This window comes from Pimephales promelas, unplaced genomic scaffold (genome assembly GCF_988280905.1).
Source record: "Pimephales promelas unplaced genomic scaffold, fPimPro1.hap1.1 HAP1_SCAFFOLD_75, whole genome shotgun sequence".
NCBI classification, from domain to species: Eukaryota; Metazoa; Chordata; class Actinopteri; order Cypriniformes; family Leuciscidae; genus Pimephales; species Pimephales promelas.
This window is the reverse complement of record NW_028297310.1, coordinates 18445-31321: the sequence shown is the minus strand read 5'-3', so window position 1 is coordinate 31321 and position 12877 is coordinate 18445. Positions and strand designations below refer to the sequence as shown.

At 43.4% G+C, this 12877-nt stretch overlaps 2 non-coding genes and 1 pseudogene across 2 annotated transcripts; all 3 read left to right on the top strand.

Annotated features, from left to right (window-relative positions):
• Positions 1–5609: 5609 nt before the first annotated feature.
• LOC148960842 (uncharacterized) lies at positions 5610–6936 on the top strand (annotated as a pseudogene).
• Positions 6937–10383: 3447 nt separating this feature from the next.
• Positions 10384–10570, top strand: LOC120461623 (U2 spliceosomal RNA). The gene has a single exon (XR_005618218.2). It is a non-coding gene; the product is annotated as a U2 spliceosomal RNA (small nuclear RNA).
• Positions 10571–10899: 329 nt separating this feature from the next.
• Positions 10900–11064, top strand: LOC120461630 (U1 spliceosomal RNA). Its single transcript, XR_005618222.2, has one exon. It is a non-coding gene; the product is annotated as a U1 spliceosomal RNA (small nuclear RNA).
• Positions 11065–12877: the final 1813 nt, after the last annotated feature.

The following is a 12877-nucleotide window of genomic DNA, read 5'->3' as shown; positions in this document are numbered from 1 at the left end:
GCTGCGTCATCGCTTCTCGGCCTTTTGGCTAAGATCAAGTGTCTTGTCAATCGGCAGTGTTGCGATCGCCTCTTTGTAAGAGTTTGGGTTGTGCTTTCAATAGCAGTTTCCTATATCTTCAGAGAGGTATATTGTACGGCTCACGGCTGTATTTTTTTTTTTACTATTTATTTGTCCTTTATTGTGTTGTTTCTGTTTTAAGGAGTAGGTTTTTCTATTGAGAGAACCTGTCTTAAGGTAAGTCTTTTAATATTTTTTTGCTGTTTTAAAGTTTTACTGATTTTGAATAGATTTTAAGTATCTTTTAAAACTGTGGGTGCCTCCAACATGTCGGCTGCCCGTGCCGGCATGCGGAGGCACCACAGTGTGCGTTTTAGTTTTTTAGAAAAAGAAGGAAAGCTGGTGGAAATGTCTAGATTAGACTTTTCTAGGAAATTGATGCAGAAATGTTTAGAGTTTACCCCGGTTGATCTGAATTGTATTCTGACCCTGCCTTTTAACAAAGGCTTTGATGTGAGTTTTAAGAACGCTGCACTGTTAAATGACTTCTGGCAACGCTTTGACACACATAAGACCCAGTTCTCCATGTTCAAAGTTGAGAAACTAACTGATAATACGCAAAAAGTGGTTGTTGTGAAGATGTTCAATGAGACTGTAAATGGAGAAGATATTTGCACATGGCTGGGTAGATTTTGCACTGTGAGGGGCCAGGCTATGAAGGTTTATGACGAAGACGGCATTTGGAATTGTTCCTGGAGGGTCCCAATTAAACAATGGGAAGACCCCCAGAGCTTCCAAGGTCTGAGACATCTACCTCAAATGATAGTCCTTGGCGAAAACAGGGGCTACATTCATTACCAAGGAATGCCCAAACTCTGCCGGCGGTGTGGGGAGTTTGGACATCTTGTTGAAGCATGCCAGAAAGTATTTTGTAACAAGTGTAGAGAAATTGGAAACCAAACCAAAAGATAATGAGGGGGCGGAGAGAAAAAATTCAAATCTCCCGCCAAATCTTGTGAGTGGTGGAGAAGGGACAGGTGACAGAGAAAATGAGGGGGCGGGCCTAAGGAGAGAAGGGGCAGAGCAAAATCCAATCTTCCCGCCAAATTACACAAGTGGAGCAGATGAAAACGAGGAAATGGAACTTCACCAAACACTGATTAGCCATGAGACTGAGACAAGTAAACAGAGAAATGATGGAGAGGGGAAGCAAAACAGTAAAGAACAGGAAGAAAGAGCAGAGGAAGAACGAGGAAAAAACCCAGAGGAAGATAAGGTAAGTAAAGATCTCCCAGGTGTTCAATTGATAAGGAAAAAAAGGAATGCCCAATCTCCCATAGAGGAGACAAATGGGAAAAGGGACAGAGTGGGAAAATTTTCAGATTCTTCCTCATCCGGGGATTTGAATCGACTTTTCCCACTCGGCTCCCCAAATGAAATATCCTTTTTATCAATAGAACTCCAAACATCCACCCCCAAGGTCAGCTCAAGGGGGAAACAGGTTCAATCCCCTGATTCTCCATATATAGAAAGAAGGGAAGAGCTTGTTTAACTAAAAACATTCAAAAAAGGAGATCTGTGTTCTGTGAATTTATGTGTCTACTAAAATGTCTTACCTGTCTTTTTTAACTGTTCTGCTCATGACACTCACACTCTCTACTTTAAATGTAAGAAGTGTGCGGTCACAACTGAGAGCAAAAACCATTTTATCCTTTTTACAAAATCAAAACTGTGATATTTTGCTTTTACAAGAATGTGCTTTACCCTTTATGGAAAACTATAGGAAATGGGAAGAGCAGTGGCCCCACTCAACATCCATTTGGAGTGGCTCCAACCATAATAGAGCAGACGGAGTGGCGGTTTTAATTAAAAATCCTCAACTTATGGTGAAGGGGAGCACAGTTGTGAGGGATGGGCGAGCTCTGTTAATACATCTGTCCTTATTAGGATATGATTTTAATATACTAAATATTTATGGTTTTATAGACAAAAATGACAGGAATGACCTTTTAGAAGATGTGCAGTCCCACCTTTTAGGGAGGGCCCCGATTATCTTAGCAGGGGATTTTAATTGTATTCTAAGTAAAGTTGATAGGAGGGGGGGCGGTGAAGATTTTAAATTAGATAAAACATCTATTTTATTGCAGAAGATGATAAAACATTTTAAATTGACTGACTGTTTTAGAACCATGCATCCTGGGGAGCAAGGACTCACCTGGTTCAGTGGTGATGGCACCAAAGCTTCCCGTATCGACTATATTTTTACACAAGAGCTTGTACCAGTAGATGCTAAATTAACCCCTGTCTTTTTCTCGGACCATGCTATGCTTTCTTGCACCCTCTCATTTCCCACCGGTGTGACGACGGGCAAAGGCCTGTGGAGGCTGAACTGCTCCCTGTTGGAAGACACAGACATTGTTGAAGAATACAGGGAGCAGTACAGACAATGGAAGACCCTCAAAGACTTTTATGATTCACATGCACAGTGGTGGGAAATGGTGAAGGGAAAGACTAAGACTTATTTTAAACGAGCTGGGAAAAAGAAAAAGGATAAAGAGAGGAGATGCATGGTGGGACTGCAAAAGCGATTACAGCGGTATTTTAACCTTTTGAACCAAGGATTTGATTTTAATGAAGATATTCGCCAAGTAAAAAAGACAATGGCGGATCTAGAGGAGAAAAGAAATAAAGGGGTAATTTTACAAAGTAGGGAGAAGGAACTAGAAGAAGGGGAAAAATGTACAAGCTATTTCTTCCGCAAAATAGTGAATAGAGGTGTGGGTATGGTGAGTGTAAAAAACAAAGAAAATAATCTTATAAAAACCACACAAGGCATTTTAAAGGCGGTTGAAGAGTTTTATGGAGAATTGTATGAAGAGAAAGACATTGAGGACGACATTTTAAACGAAGTTTTAGATTTAGTTGACAAAACAATAAAAGACATTGTACCCCTGACAAAAGATTTTAACAGGATAGAAATGGAAAAATCCTTAAAACAATTCAAAAAAAGGAAGTCACCGGGCGAGGATGGCCTCCCACTGGAATTTTATCAGACCTTTTGGGATATTTTAGCGCACGACCTTTTAGTTGTTTTTAATGAATTTGAGGACTTGGACAAACTACCAAAAAGCTTCAGGACTGGGATAGTTACACTTTTACACAAAAAAGATCAAAAGACTGACTTAAAAAACTGGCGACCTATAACTCTTTTAAATGTGGATTGTAAATTATTTAGCAAAATTTTAATGGGTCGTATGTCTTCGATTTTAGGGGAGGTGATCCACCCGGATCAAACCTGCGCAGTCCCTGGGAGAAAGATAACAGACAGCCTCATTCTGATGAGAGATACCATCTGTTTCGCGAGAGACAGAAATATTAGACTCGCAGTTTTAAATTTAGATTTTGAAAAAGCGTTTGATCGGGTCTCGCACCAGTACCTATTCCAGGTACTGCAAAAGATGGGTTTTCCGGGGAGATTTGTAGCTTGGGTGGAACTGCTATATAGGGGGATAACTAGCAGGATTTTGGTAAATGGGCACCTAACAAAAACAGTGGATGTTTGCTGTGGTGTCCGTCAGGGATGTCCGTTATCTCCTCTCCTATATGCCGTTTGTATTGAGCCACTAGCGCAGGCTTTGAGAAAGGATAAATGGATCAGGGGACTGACTATACCAGGGACCGGGGGACTGACAGCTAAGACAGTTTTATACATGGACGACGTGAATCTTTTATGTACAGACATTTTATCAATCCACAGGACCATGGACCTGACTGACTGGTTCGGGAGGGCGTCGGGAGCTAGATTAAATAGATCAAAAACACAAGTACAATTTTTCGGACCATGGGGACCTAGAGAAATAGAAAACACAGAACTCGAAGTTAAAAAGACAGGCGTAAAGGTACTGGGGATTAAGTTCGACAAAGAGGGAGGGGGGAAAGAAAACTGGCAAAATGTTTTGGCCAAAGCAAGACAAAGATTAGGGTTTTGGAGATTGAGACAACTCACAATAGAGGGTAAAGTTTTAATCAAATCTGTGATTTTACCATTATTTTTACTGCTGTGTTCTGTTTTTTATCCCCCCAGATGGTTCTTTCAAGCTGTAGACCGAGAAATCTTTCGCTTCCTATGGGGAGGAAAATGGGAAAGGCTAAAAAGAGAGGAGATGAAGAAAGCCCCAAAAAACGGAGGGAAAGGAGTACCAAACTTTTATTTGTTTTTAGGGGCATACTACTCTGCACTCCACATAAAATACGCCATAAACGAAAACACAGAAAATAAAACCACAGCCATGAGTCGCTTTTGGATGGGCTCGTATCTAAGAGCCCTGCAAATTTTACCCAGAGATCATACAGTACCAGTAGCTTTTAAACTATCTCCAGCACATGTTTTTATAAAGACGTTTTTAGAAAAATTCCTTCTAGAAGAACAAGATGCTAAAACCTTGATAAATCATCATCTTCTTCTCTCTATTGTACAGGAACGAGAGCAAGTGAGCCCAGTGCACGGGCTCAGTCTAAGTGAAGCAAAAACAGTTTGGCAGAACGTGTCTCATCCAGCCCTTCGGAACGGACATCGGGACCTGGCATGGATGGCAGCCCATGAGATTCTCCCGGTCAGGGCCGTGATGCATTCCCGGGGCATGGCCAGGATTTCTACGTGCCCACAGCCCGGCTGTGGCGCGACCAAGACTGTGAGGCACGCGCTCTGGGAATGCAGCGCCGTGAGGGACCTGTGGGCGACAGCTGGTCCCCTGCAATTCCCGTACCTACCAGCAGGGGGGGTCCCAGACTACTGGACTACAGTAGGATTGGTGAGCCAGGAGCCAGCAGAAAACTACATCAAACGCTGGCTCACCATGAACTGCATTAAAGACGCTATTTGGACCTCCAGAAACCTGCTGGTAGGAAAGCGCATGCAGGTGTCCCTCCACGCCATCAAGGAGCTGGCAATCTACAGGCTGCAGGAGTACACCGCATGTCGCCATTCGGACGTGGGGACCAGAGCTCCACAAGAAAAAGGTCCCCTCGGCCACGAGCCCTGACTGCCCGTAGATGCCCCCCGAATTCAACACCAGGCGGAGCAGCGGAGCCGTGGTTAAAGAGGATCTCCTCTGGGCCACGGGTCGGGTCTCGGGTTCTGTTCCGAGGGATGGATGAGACCTTTTAAAACCTTTTTAAGAACTTTTTAAACCCCTAAACCCCTGTAGATAACATTTGTTTCTTATACATAGAGAGAATTCTGCCTTATTTATCTATTTATCCTTTTATGTCTTTTATCTATCCTTTTTATAAAAAAATTGTTGTCTGGAGATTGTTTATTGTACATTTTATTCACCAAGAGCCCAATTTTATCATGTGACCCTTTAATTTTATTTTGTTTTTTCTTTTTTTTTTTGTTTTTGTTTTGTTTTCTAGAAGTTTTCTTTGTTTCTCTATTTGCAGTTTTTATTGTCACACTCCTTTTCCCTGTTCATGTATTTCCGTCTAGATTAATTTTAACAAGAAGTAAAATGGAAAAAATCCAATCTGAAGAATGGATGTAAAAAAATGTATTGAGACAATAAAAACCTTTTCGAAAGAAAAATCTGTTTGATCTTTGGAGAAGGATGATGACTGGGGCAACGGCGCCTTCAGTCCCAAGGGCGGGTCTGAGAAATACTTTGCGGTTTCAAATGAAGGAGTCTGCGGTGGAGATGATGGAGAGAGAAGTTTTTGCACGCGTTATACTATTGGACAAGTTGAAGTTGAAGGTGGATGAAGTGTACTGCTTGCAAACCAACAGAATGGAGAAATGTTTTGATGTAACGCTGACCACTGTGGAATTGTACAAAGAAGTGATGGATAAAGTTGGGAAGAGTGGCAAAGATGGTATCATGGGGAAATTCAATGTGTTAAGCCTTGACAGACCCAATTTCAGAGTCATCACTTTACACATGTTCAATCCATACGTTACTGATGAAGCATTGACGACGTTCCTTGCTAATTATGCTGAAGTCCTCACACCTGCAAGATATTTGAAAGATGGTGTTGGTTTATGGACTGGGAAAAGACAATTTCAAGTACTTTTGAAGACCAACGAGAGTGGTTTTGAGGGGTTGATGCACCCTCCTGCTTATTTCAACATTGGGGCTGATAAAGGTTTTCTGTTCTACTCTCGGCAGCCCCATTTCTGTAGAAGGTGTAGGCGGTACGGGCATGATGATGGCAGATGTGGTGAAGAAAGATGTCGGCGGTGTTCCAAGCTAGGCCACACAGCTAAAGAGTGCAGCATGCCTAAGACTTGCCACAGCTGCGGCTCATTAGACCACTTGATGAAGGACTGTAAGGCGGGTCGGAGGCAGCATGGCAGAGGAAGGGGTGTGGAAGAAACAGAGAGACAGTCGGCGGAGGTTGGCCAACAAGATGTTACGGTGCAACATGTAAAGGAGAAGACGGTGGTTGAGGAAGAGAAGGAGGGGGCTAAAATGGCAGAAGATGGTAATGCGACTGAGGAAGATGTGATGGTAGCTTTCTTGGAGGCATTGAATGGAGAACATTTTAGTGTCGCGGTGCAGCGGCCAAGTGACATGGATAACGAGATGGAGGTGGAGGGACAAGGCCTCTTAAAGGAATCGAGAGGTGAAGAGAGTCCGCTGGTAAGGAAGGCTGAGAGGGATAAGGAGAGACCTGGCAAGAGGCCGAGAGCTGGAAAGATGCTAAAAAGTTAAGCTATTCAGAGGAATCCTCGTCCACAGACAGTCAAGAGGGGCTTGAGATGGACAATGCTAGGCCCTTATTTATGCTGACAGAGGGGAAAGTTGCAGCGATGATGAGGATCAGATGGATGCAGTGGGCCTTAACGAGGTTCCTATTCGCTGGGCGGATTTGGTAGCCAGTGACACTGGATCCGCAAGTTTGGAGGGACTAGAGACTAAAGGCACTCCACTGGCCGAATAAATGTTCGACAGTGATGAATTGACTGTGGGGTCCATTAATGTTAGAGGTATAAGAGATTCAGTGAAGCGTAAAGCTGTTTTTTCTTTTTTAGGAAATGGCAGGTGTGCAGTGTTTTTTTACAAGAAGTTCATTTAAAGAGTCTAGAGGATTCTAGGAAATTTACAAAAGAGTGGGGGAGAGGGGGAGCAGTATGGAGTGTGGGAGGGGTTTATTCTTCAGGGGTGGGGATTTTATTTTGGGATAAAGAGATTGAAGTCACAAACAGTTTCATTGTTTTTCCGGGGAGGGTGATTGGGGCTGATGTGAAGTGGAGGGGTGGAGAATATAGATTGCCTTCAGTTTACGCTCCTCAAACGCTCCTTTGTTAACAATTTTTGCCACTAATAAACAAATTATAATGGGTGGGGATTTTAATTTGCAATTGAAAGACAGGAGACAGTAGCCTGACGGTGTTAGAAGGGGTTCTGAAAGGGCATGGGTTAGTAGATGGGGGTCAAGAGGTGAATCCAAAGATTTGTGTAACAACATGGAGGAACTCTAGGGGGGTGGAGAAAAGGTTAGATTGTTTTTTTTCTAAAACTTTTGTTTTGAAAAGGGGTGGAGTGAGGCCTGTATTTTTTTCTGATCATGAAATGGTTTGGTTTGTAGTTAAAGGGAATAACTTAATGTTTGGTAAGGGGTACTGGAGGATGAATATAGAGGTGTTAAAGGAGAAACAATTTTGTGATGAGTATGTATGTTTTTTTAGGGGGTTGGAGGGGTTGAAGGACCTGTATAGCGATGTCGGGGGATGGTGGGAAATGGCTAAAAGTCGCTCAAAGGAGTGGATTATTAAATACTGTAAAGGTAGGATGAGGAAGATCTGGAGACAGGCAGGATCTTTACAAAGAGATTTAGAATTGAAGTTTGAAGAGTATAATGTTGGGGGTACTTTTGACTGGGACATGGTTCATTCCCTGAAGAGACAGATAAGGTTGATTTATGAAGACCATGCTAAAAGGTTTTTGTTTAAAAGGAGGCAGGAGGCTCGAGAGAACGGGGAAAGTTGCACTGCAGGCCTTTTTAGATCAGTGAGGGATCGTAAAGAGAAGCAAGCAATTGTAAAGTTAAAAGATAAGGAGGGAGTGGTTTTAACAAAAACGGATGGAATGAGTGAATATGTTGAAGAGCATTTCAAACAGTTTTTTAGTGAAAGAGACATAGTTGTTGAGAAAAGCGAAATGTTTGTTAATTTTCTGTCAAAAAAAGTTCCAGAGGAGGTAAAGGAAGAGTTGAGCTCCCCTGTAACAATAGAAGAAGTAGAGGGAGTATTGAAGCGAATGGGTAAGGGTAAGGTACCAGGGGTTGATGGCTTGCCGGTTGAGTTTTATATCAGGTTTTTCAATGTATTAGGCCCTTATTTGGTGGAGATGGTCAGGGAGGTGTTGGAGAACAAAAATGTAAAAGGCTCAATGACAACTGGGGTTATGACCCTTCTTTATAAAAAAGGTGAAAGGGCAGATATTACTAATTATAGGCCGCTTACAATGCTAACTGTGGATTACAAGATCATAGCTAAGATTTTGGCAGACAGGCTGAAGAAGGCACTACCTCATGTAGTGCATGTTGATCAGACATGTGGGGTAGTGGGCCGTAGTACTAAATGGAATTTGCAGCTGATTAGGGATGCCATTGCATGGGTTGAAGAGAGGGACCTGCCATTGATGGGGGTAAGTTTAGATCAAGCTAAAGCCTTTGATAGGGTGAATAGATGGTTCATGTTCAAGGTTATGGAGAAGATGGGGTTTGGGGATATCTTCATAGGATGGATTAGAACATTGTATAAAGAAGCTAGTTGTTTGGTCCAGGTGAATGGGAGGTTAGGCAAGGGTTTTGAGTTAAGGGAGGGTGTGAGACAGGGGTGTCCTCTCTCACCACTACTCTTCGTTCTTTACATGGAGCCGGTGGCAGAGGCAATCAGAATAGACTGTAGGATAAAGGGCTTGATGATACCTGGAAGCAAGGGTACTGTGGTTAAGTTATCACAGTATGCGGATGACACTACGTTGCTGCTGCAGTCAGATAAGTGTCTTGAAAGAGCCTTGGACTTATTTGGGGAGTTTTCTTTAGCGTCCGGGGCCAGTTTGAACATTTCAAAGTCATCCATTAAGTTCTTTGGAAGGTTTAAGCAGAGACGAGATGGAATTGGTGGCCTGCAGGTATGTGAGGGCCCTGTTAAAATTTTGGGCATACATTTTCAGAATGAAGGGTCAGCGACTCTAAACTGGATGAAACGTATTTCGTCAGTACAGTTGAGGATAGCTAGATGGAAGGGGCGGAGGTTGACATTGATGGGGAAGGTTTTGATATTGAAGATGGATGTTTTACCAGCATTTCAGTATTTAGCTTATATTTATCCTTTGCCTGAATGTATGAGGAAGGTAGTATTGAGGTTAGTGTTTAATTTTGTTTGGGGTGGTAGGTATGAGTATTTGAAGAGGTCTGAGATGTTCAACCCTGTGAGTAAAGGAGGGCGGGATGTGCCTCATATACCTTTAAAACTTGATAGCTTGTTTGTGTCTTCCATTCTAGCACAGTTAGCGGAGCCATTGAAGCATCCATCATGGTTTTTTCTGAAGTTGTTTTTTTCTTATCAGGCAAGGCACGTAATGAGATGGTCCAACGACGGTCCAAGGGCAGAGGTTCAGCCTTGGCACTACAAGCATGCCGCTAAGTGGATGAATAAATACCCTGAGAGTAAGGAGGTGGAGTTTTGTTTGGAGCAGAGGAAATTGTATGGGTTGGTAAGAGAAAGGGTGTCCAGTGTAGTCCAGGTCGGGGTGCCGCAGTTGGTGTGGACGAATATACAGCCAAAAAACCTTGAGAATAGTTTAAAAGATCTTAATTGGTTATGTTTTTTGAGGCGTCTACCAGTGAATGAGATTTTGTACAGGCACGGGTTAGCTAAGGATGGAAGATGTCCTAGAGAGGGGTGTTCTGAGGAAGAGACTATCAAGCACGCATTTTGGGAGTGTGCCTTTGCTCAGAATGTATGGACAAAGGGAGAGAGGTTATTAAGAATGATTTCAGGTAGTTTTAAGGTTTCCAGTGAGAATGTAATGGTGGGCATAAGGTGTAAGAGGGGTGAAGGAAAAGATATCTTTTTGCTTTGGTTAATAATGAGTTTGATAAAGAAAGGACTGTGGGAGGAAAGGAAATGTATAAGAAGGGGGAAGGGGAAAAATTCGGCAGAGGGAGTAATACGGGGTGTGGAGGCTGAACTAAAGGGAAGGATTAGGTGGGATAATCAAAGATGGGGCAAACATGCTGCTAGAGAAAGGTGGAAAAAATTGTTTGAATTGTAATGGGATGGAGATATGTTGAAGGTATGGGAAATTACGTAGTGGGATGATATATGTTGAATGTATAGAGAATTATGTTATGGGATGATATATGTTGAATGTATGGAAACTATGTTGAATATATATATAAAAAAAAAAAATCTGTTCTTATCAGTTTAATATCTGATAAGTGCCCTACCCGGGCACCATATATTAAATTGATTTTTGGTCCTGGGAGATGGAATAGGGGCTTGCTCCGTCCACTCCACGCATCGACCCGGTATTGCAGTACTTCTGGGAACGGTGCACCCTCCTAAAGTGTTCAATGAAAGAAATGTAGTGGTCTTGTGTGGCAGAAGGTGATAATGGAGCTAGTGTGAGTGGGTGTTGTAGGTGATCATGTGCTATACTAGCCTGGGTAGAATTGTGGTGTAAAAACAAGACAAAAAGGAACCCCTGTTCCTCTGTCAGTTTAACATCTGATCCGTCCACTATTGGGGGACGGCGCATTATGTACATTTATGGCTCATGGAGCCGGATGCGGAGCGTGCAAAAAAAAAAAAAGCCCCTTTTTTGACTGGCAAACCGCTGGTGAGGATTGGGGAGAGGGACAGGGTGCTTCTGACTGAAGGCCTGGGAATTCATACTTACCTGGCAGGGGAGACACCATGATCAGGGAGGTGGTTCACCCAGGGCGAGGCTCGGCCATTGCACTCTGGGTTGTGCTGACCCCTGCGAATTCCCCAAATGTGGGAATCTCGACTGCATAATTTATGGTAGTGGGGGACTGCGTTCGCGCTCTCCCCTGGACAACACTGGTTAAAAGGGCAGATTGTTAAAGCTCCACTTGAGGTTCTTTTGTTTTTTTTTTTTCTCCCCTTCTTCAATATCCAGAGGCAGTCCAGAGAGTTGAACTGCGGCGGTTGCTCGAGAGATACGAAACAGTCTAGGACCGGTCTGTGTGAGGAGGGTTTTCTTTTTTCTCCTTAATTCTTCAAATAATCTCCAATATTTGACGGACGACTTAGTTCACAGCAGTTGTCCTGGAGGCAAAGTTGTTTGGAATGAGGAGTTCTATCATGTGGTATGAAAACATTGTGCACGTGTGAAACGTGTACGTGATATACAGCCACCCATGTTGTGTTTTTTTCTGTTTACAGCACCACCAAGTGGCCAGTCGCTGCATTCCTCTTCACGTGACCACGGGCTGAGCCCGTACACAGGTGTACCGAGTTGGGTGCAATTGTCTCATTCCGTTGGAGAGTTATAGCCATTTAAGTAAAGCCCGCCTCGCCCACCCCCAACGTTTTGGCGTACCGTCGCCAACGTGGATGGAAATTCCAACTCTTTCCCGATCCCTGTTGGCAGTCAGACTCCAGAGAATCTTTCTGCACCGGTTTGGGTCAGATCGGGCAAAAAACCTAGGACTATTGTGCAAAAGTAGGTTTTTCAGAAAATCCAAAATACCCGAAAATCTCGCCAGCGTGACCACCCAATCCGCGGCATGCATCTTGTTCGGCTCGAGCCAAGGATTCCGGTGATGTAAGACACTTGGGTCTGCGACCGACGGTCGAGGAGTTACGAGCCATTTCGTACTTTTGATCGCTGCAGCGCCACCTTGGGGCCGATCGGGGCGAGCCTTGGTGAGGTTGTAGTACCGGGCCGGTCCTACCATCCCTCAGAGTTTCAAGTCTCTACCACGGACGCTTTGGTCTGCCCACTCACTTTTAGGGCGGAATGTTGATGATCCCAAATCCCAGGTTGCACTCCAGAGTGTCGTGCTGTGCATTCTGTTGTGATCCATTTTCGGTGTCAACCAATCTGAGCTGAGCTTGTTTGCCGGCGACCTTAGACCCTCTCCGACCTTAGGCTCCCCCGCCTCGGCGTCGCTGCGTCATCGCTTCTCGGCCTTTTGGCTAAGATCAAGTGCGGTCTTTGTCAGACGGTCGGGTTTCGATCGCCTCTTTGTGGGTTTTGGGTTGTGCTTCTCAATAGCACCTTCCATACACCTTCTTTTAGAGGTATATTTGTACTGCTCACAGCTGTACTTTTTTTCTTTTTACTATTTATTGTTCTAAATTCTGTGTTGCTTTTGTTTTTAAGCGGAGAAGGTTTTATCGACACTCTTTAAAGGTGAGTTTTTTTTATCTCTTTAGTTCTGTTTTATATTGTTATTTGCCTGATAGGTATTTTAGAGTACATTGTTTAAGCTGTAGGTGCCTCCAACATGTCGGCTGCTCGTGCCGGCATGCGGAGGCACCACAGCGCACGCTTCCTTTTTTTAGAAAAAGATGGGAAACTAGTAGCCATGTCTAGACTGGACTTTTCAAGGAAATTGATCCAGAACCTTTTTAAAATTTACACCAGCAGATTTGAATTGTATTTTGACCCTTCCTTTTAACAAAGGTTTTGATGTGATTTTCCGAAGCGCAGCACTGTTAAATGACTTCTGGCATAAATTTAATCTACACAAGACCCAGTTCTCCATGTTCAAGGTTGAGAAACTAACTGACAATACTCAAAAAGTGGTTATTGTCAGAACGTTCAATGAAACTGTTAATGGAGAAGATATTTGTACATGGCTGGGAAGATACTGCACTGTAACGGGCCAGGCTATGAAG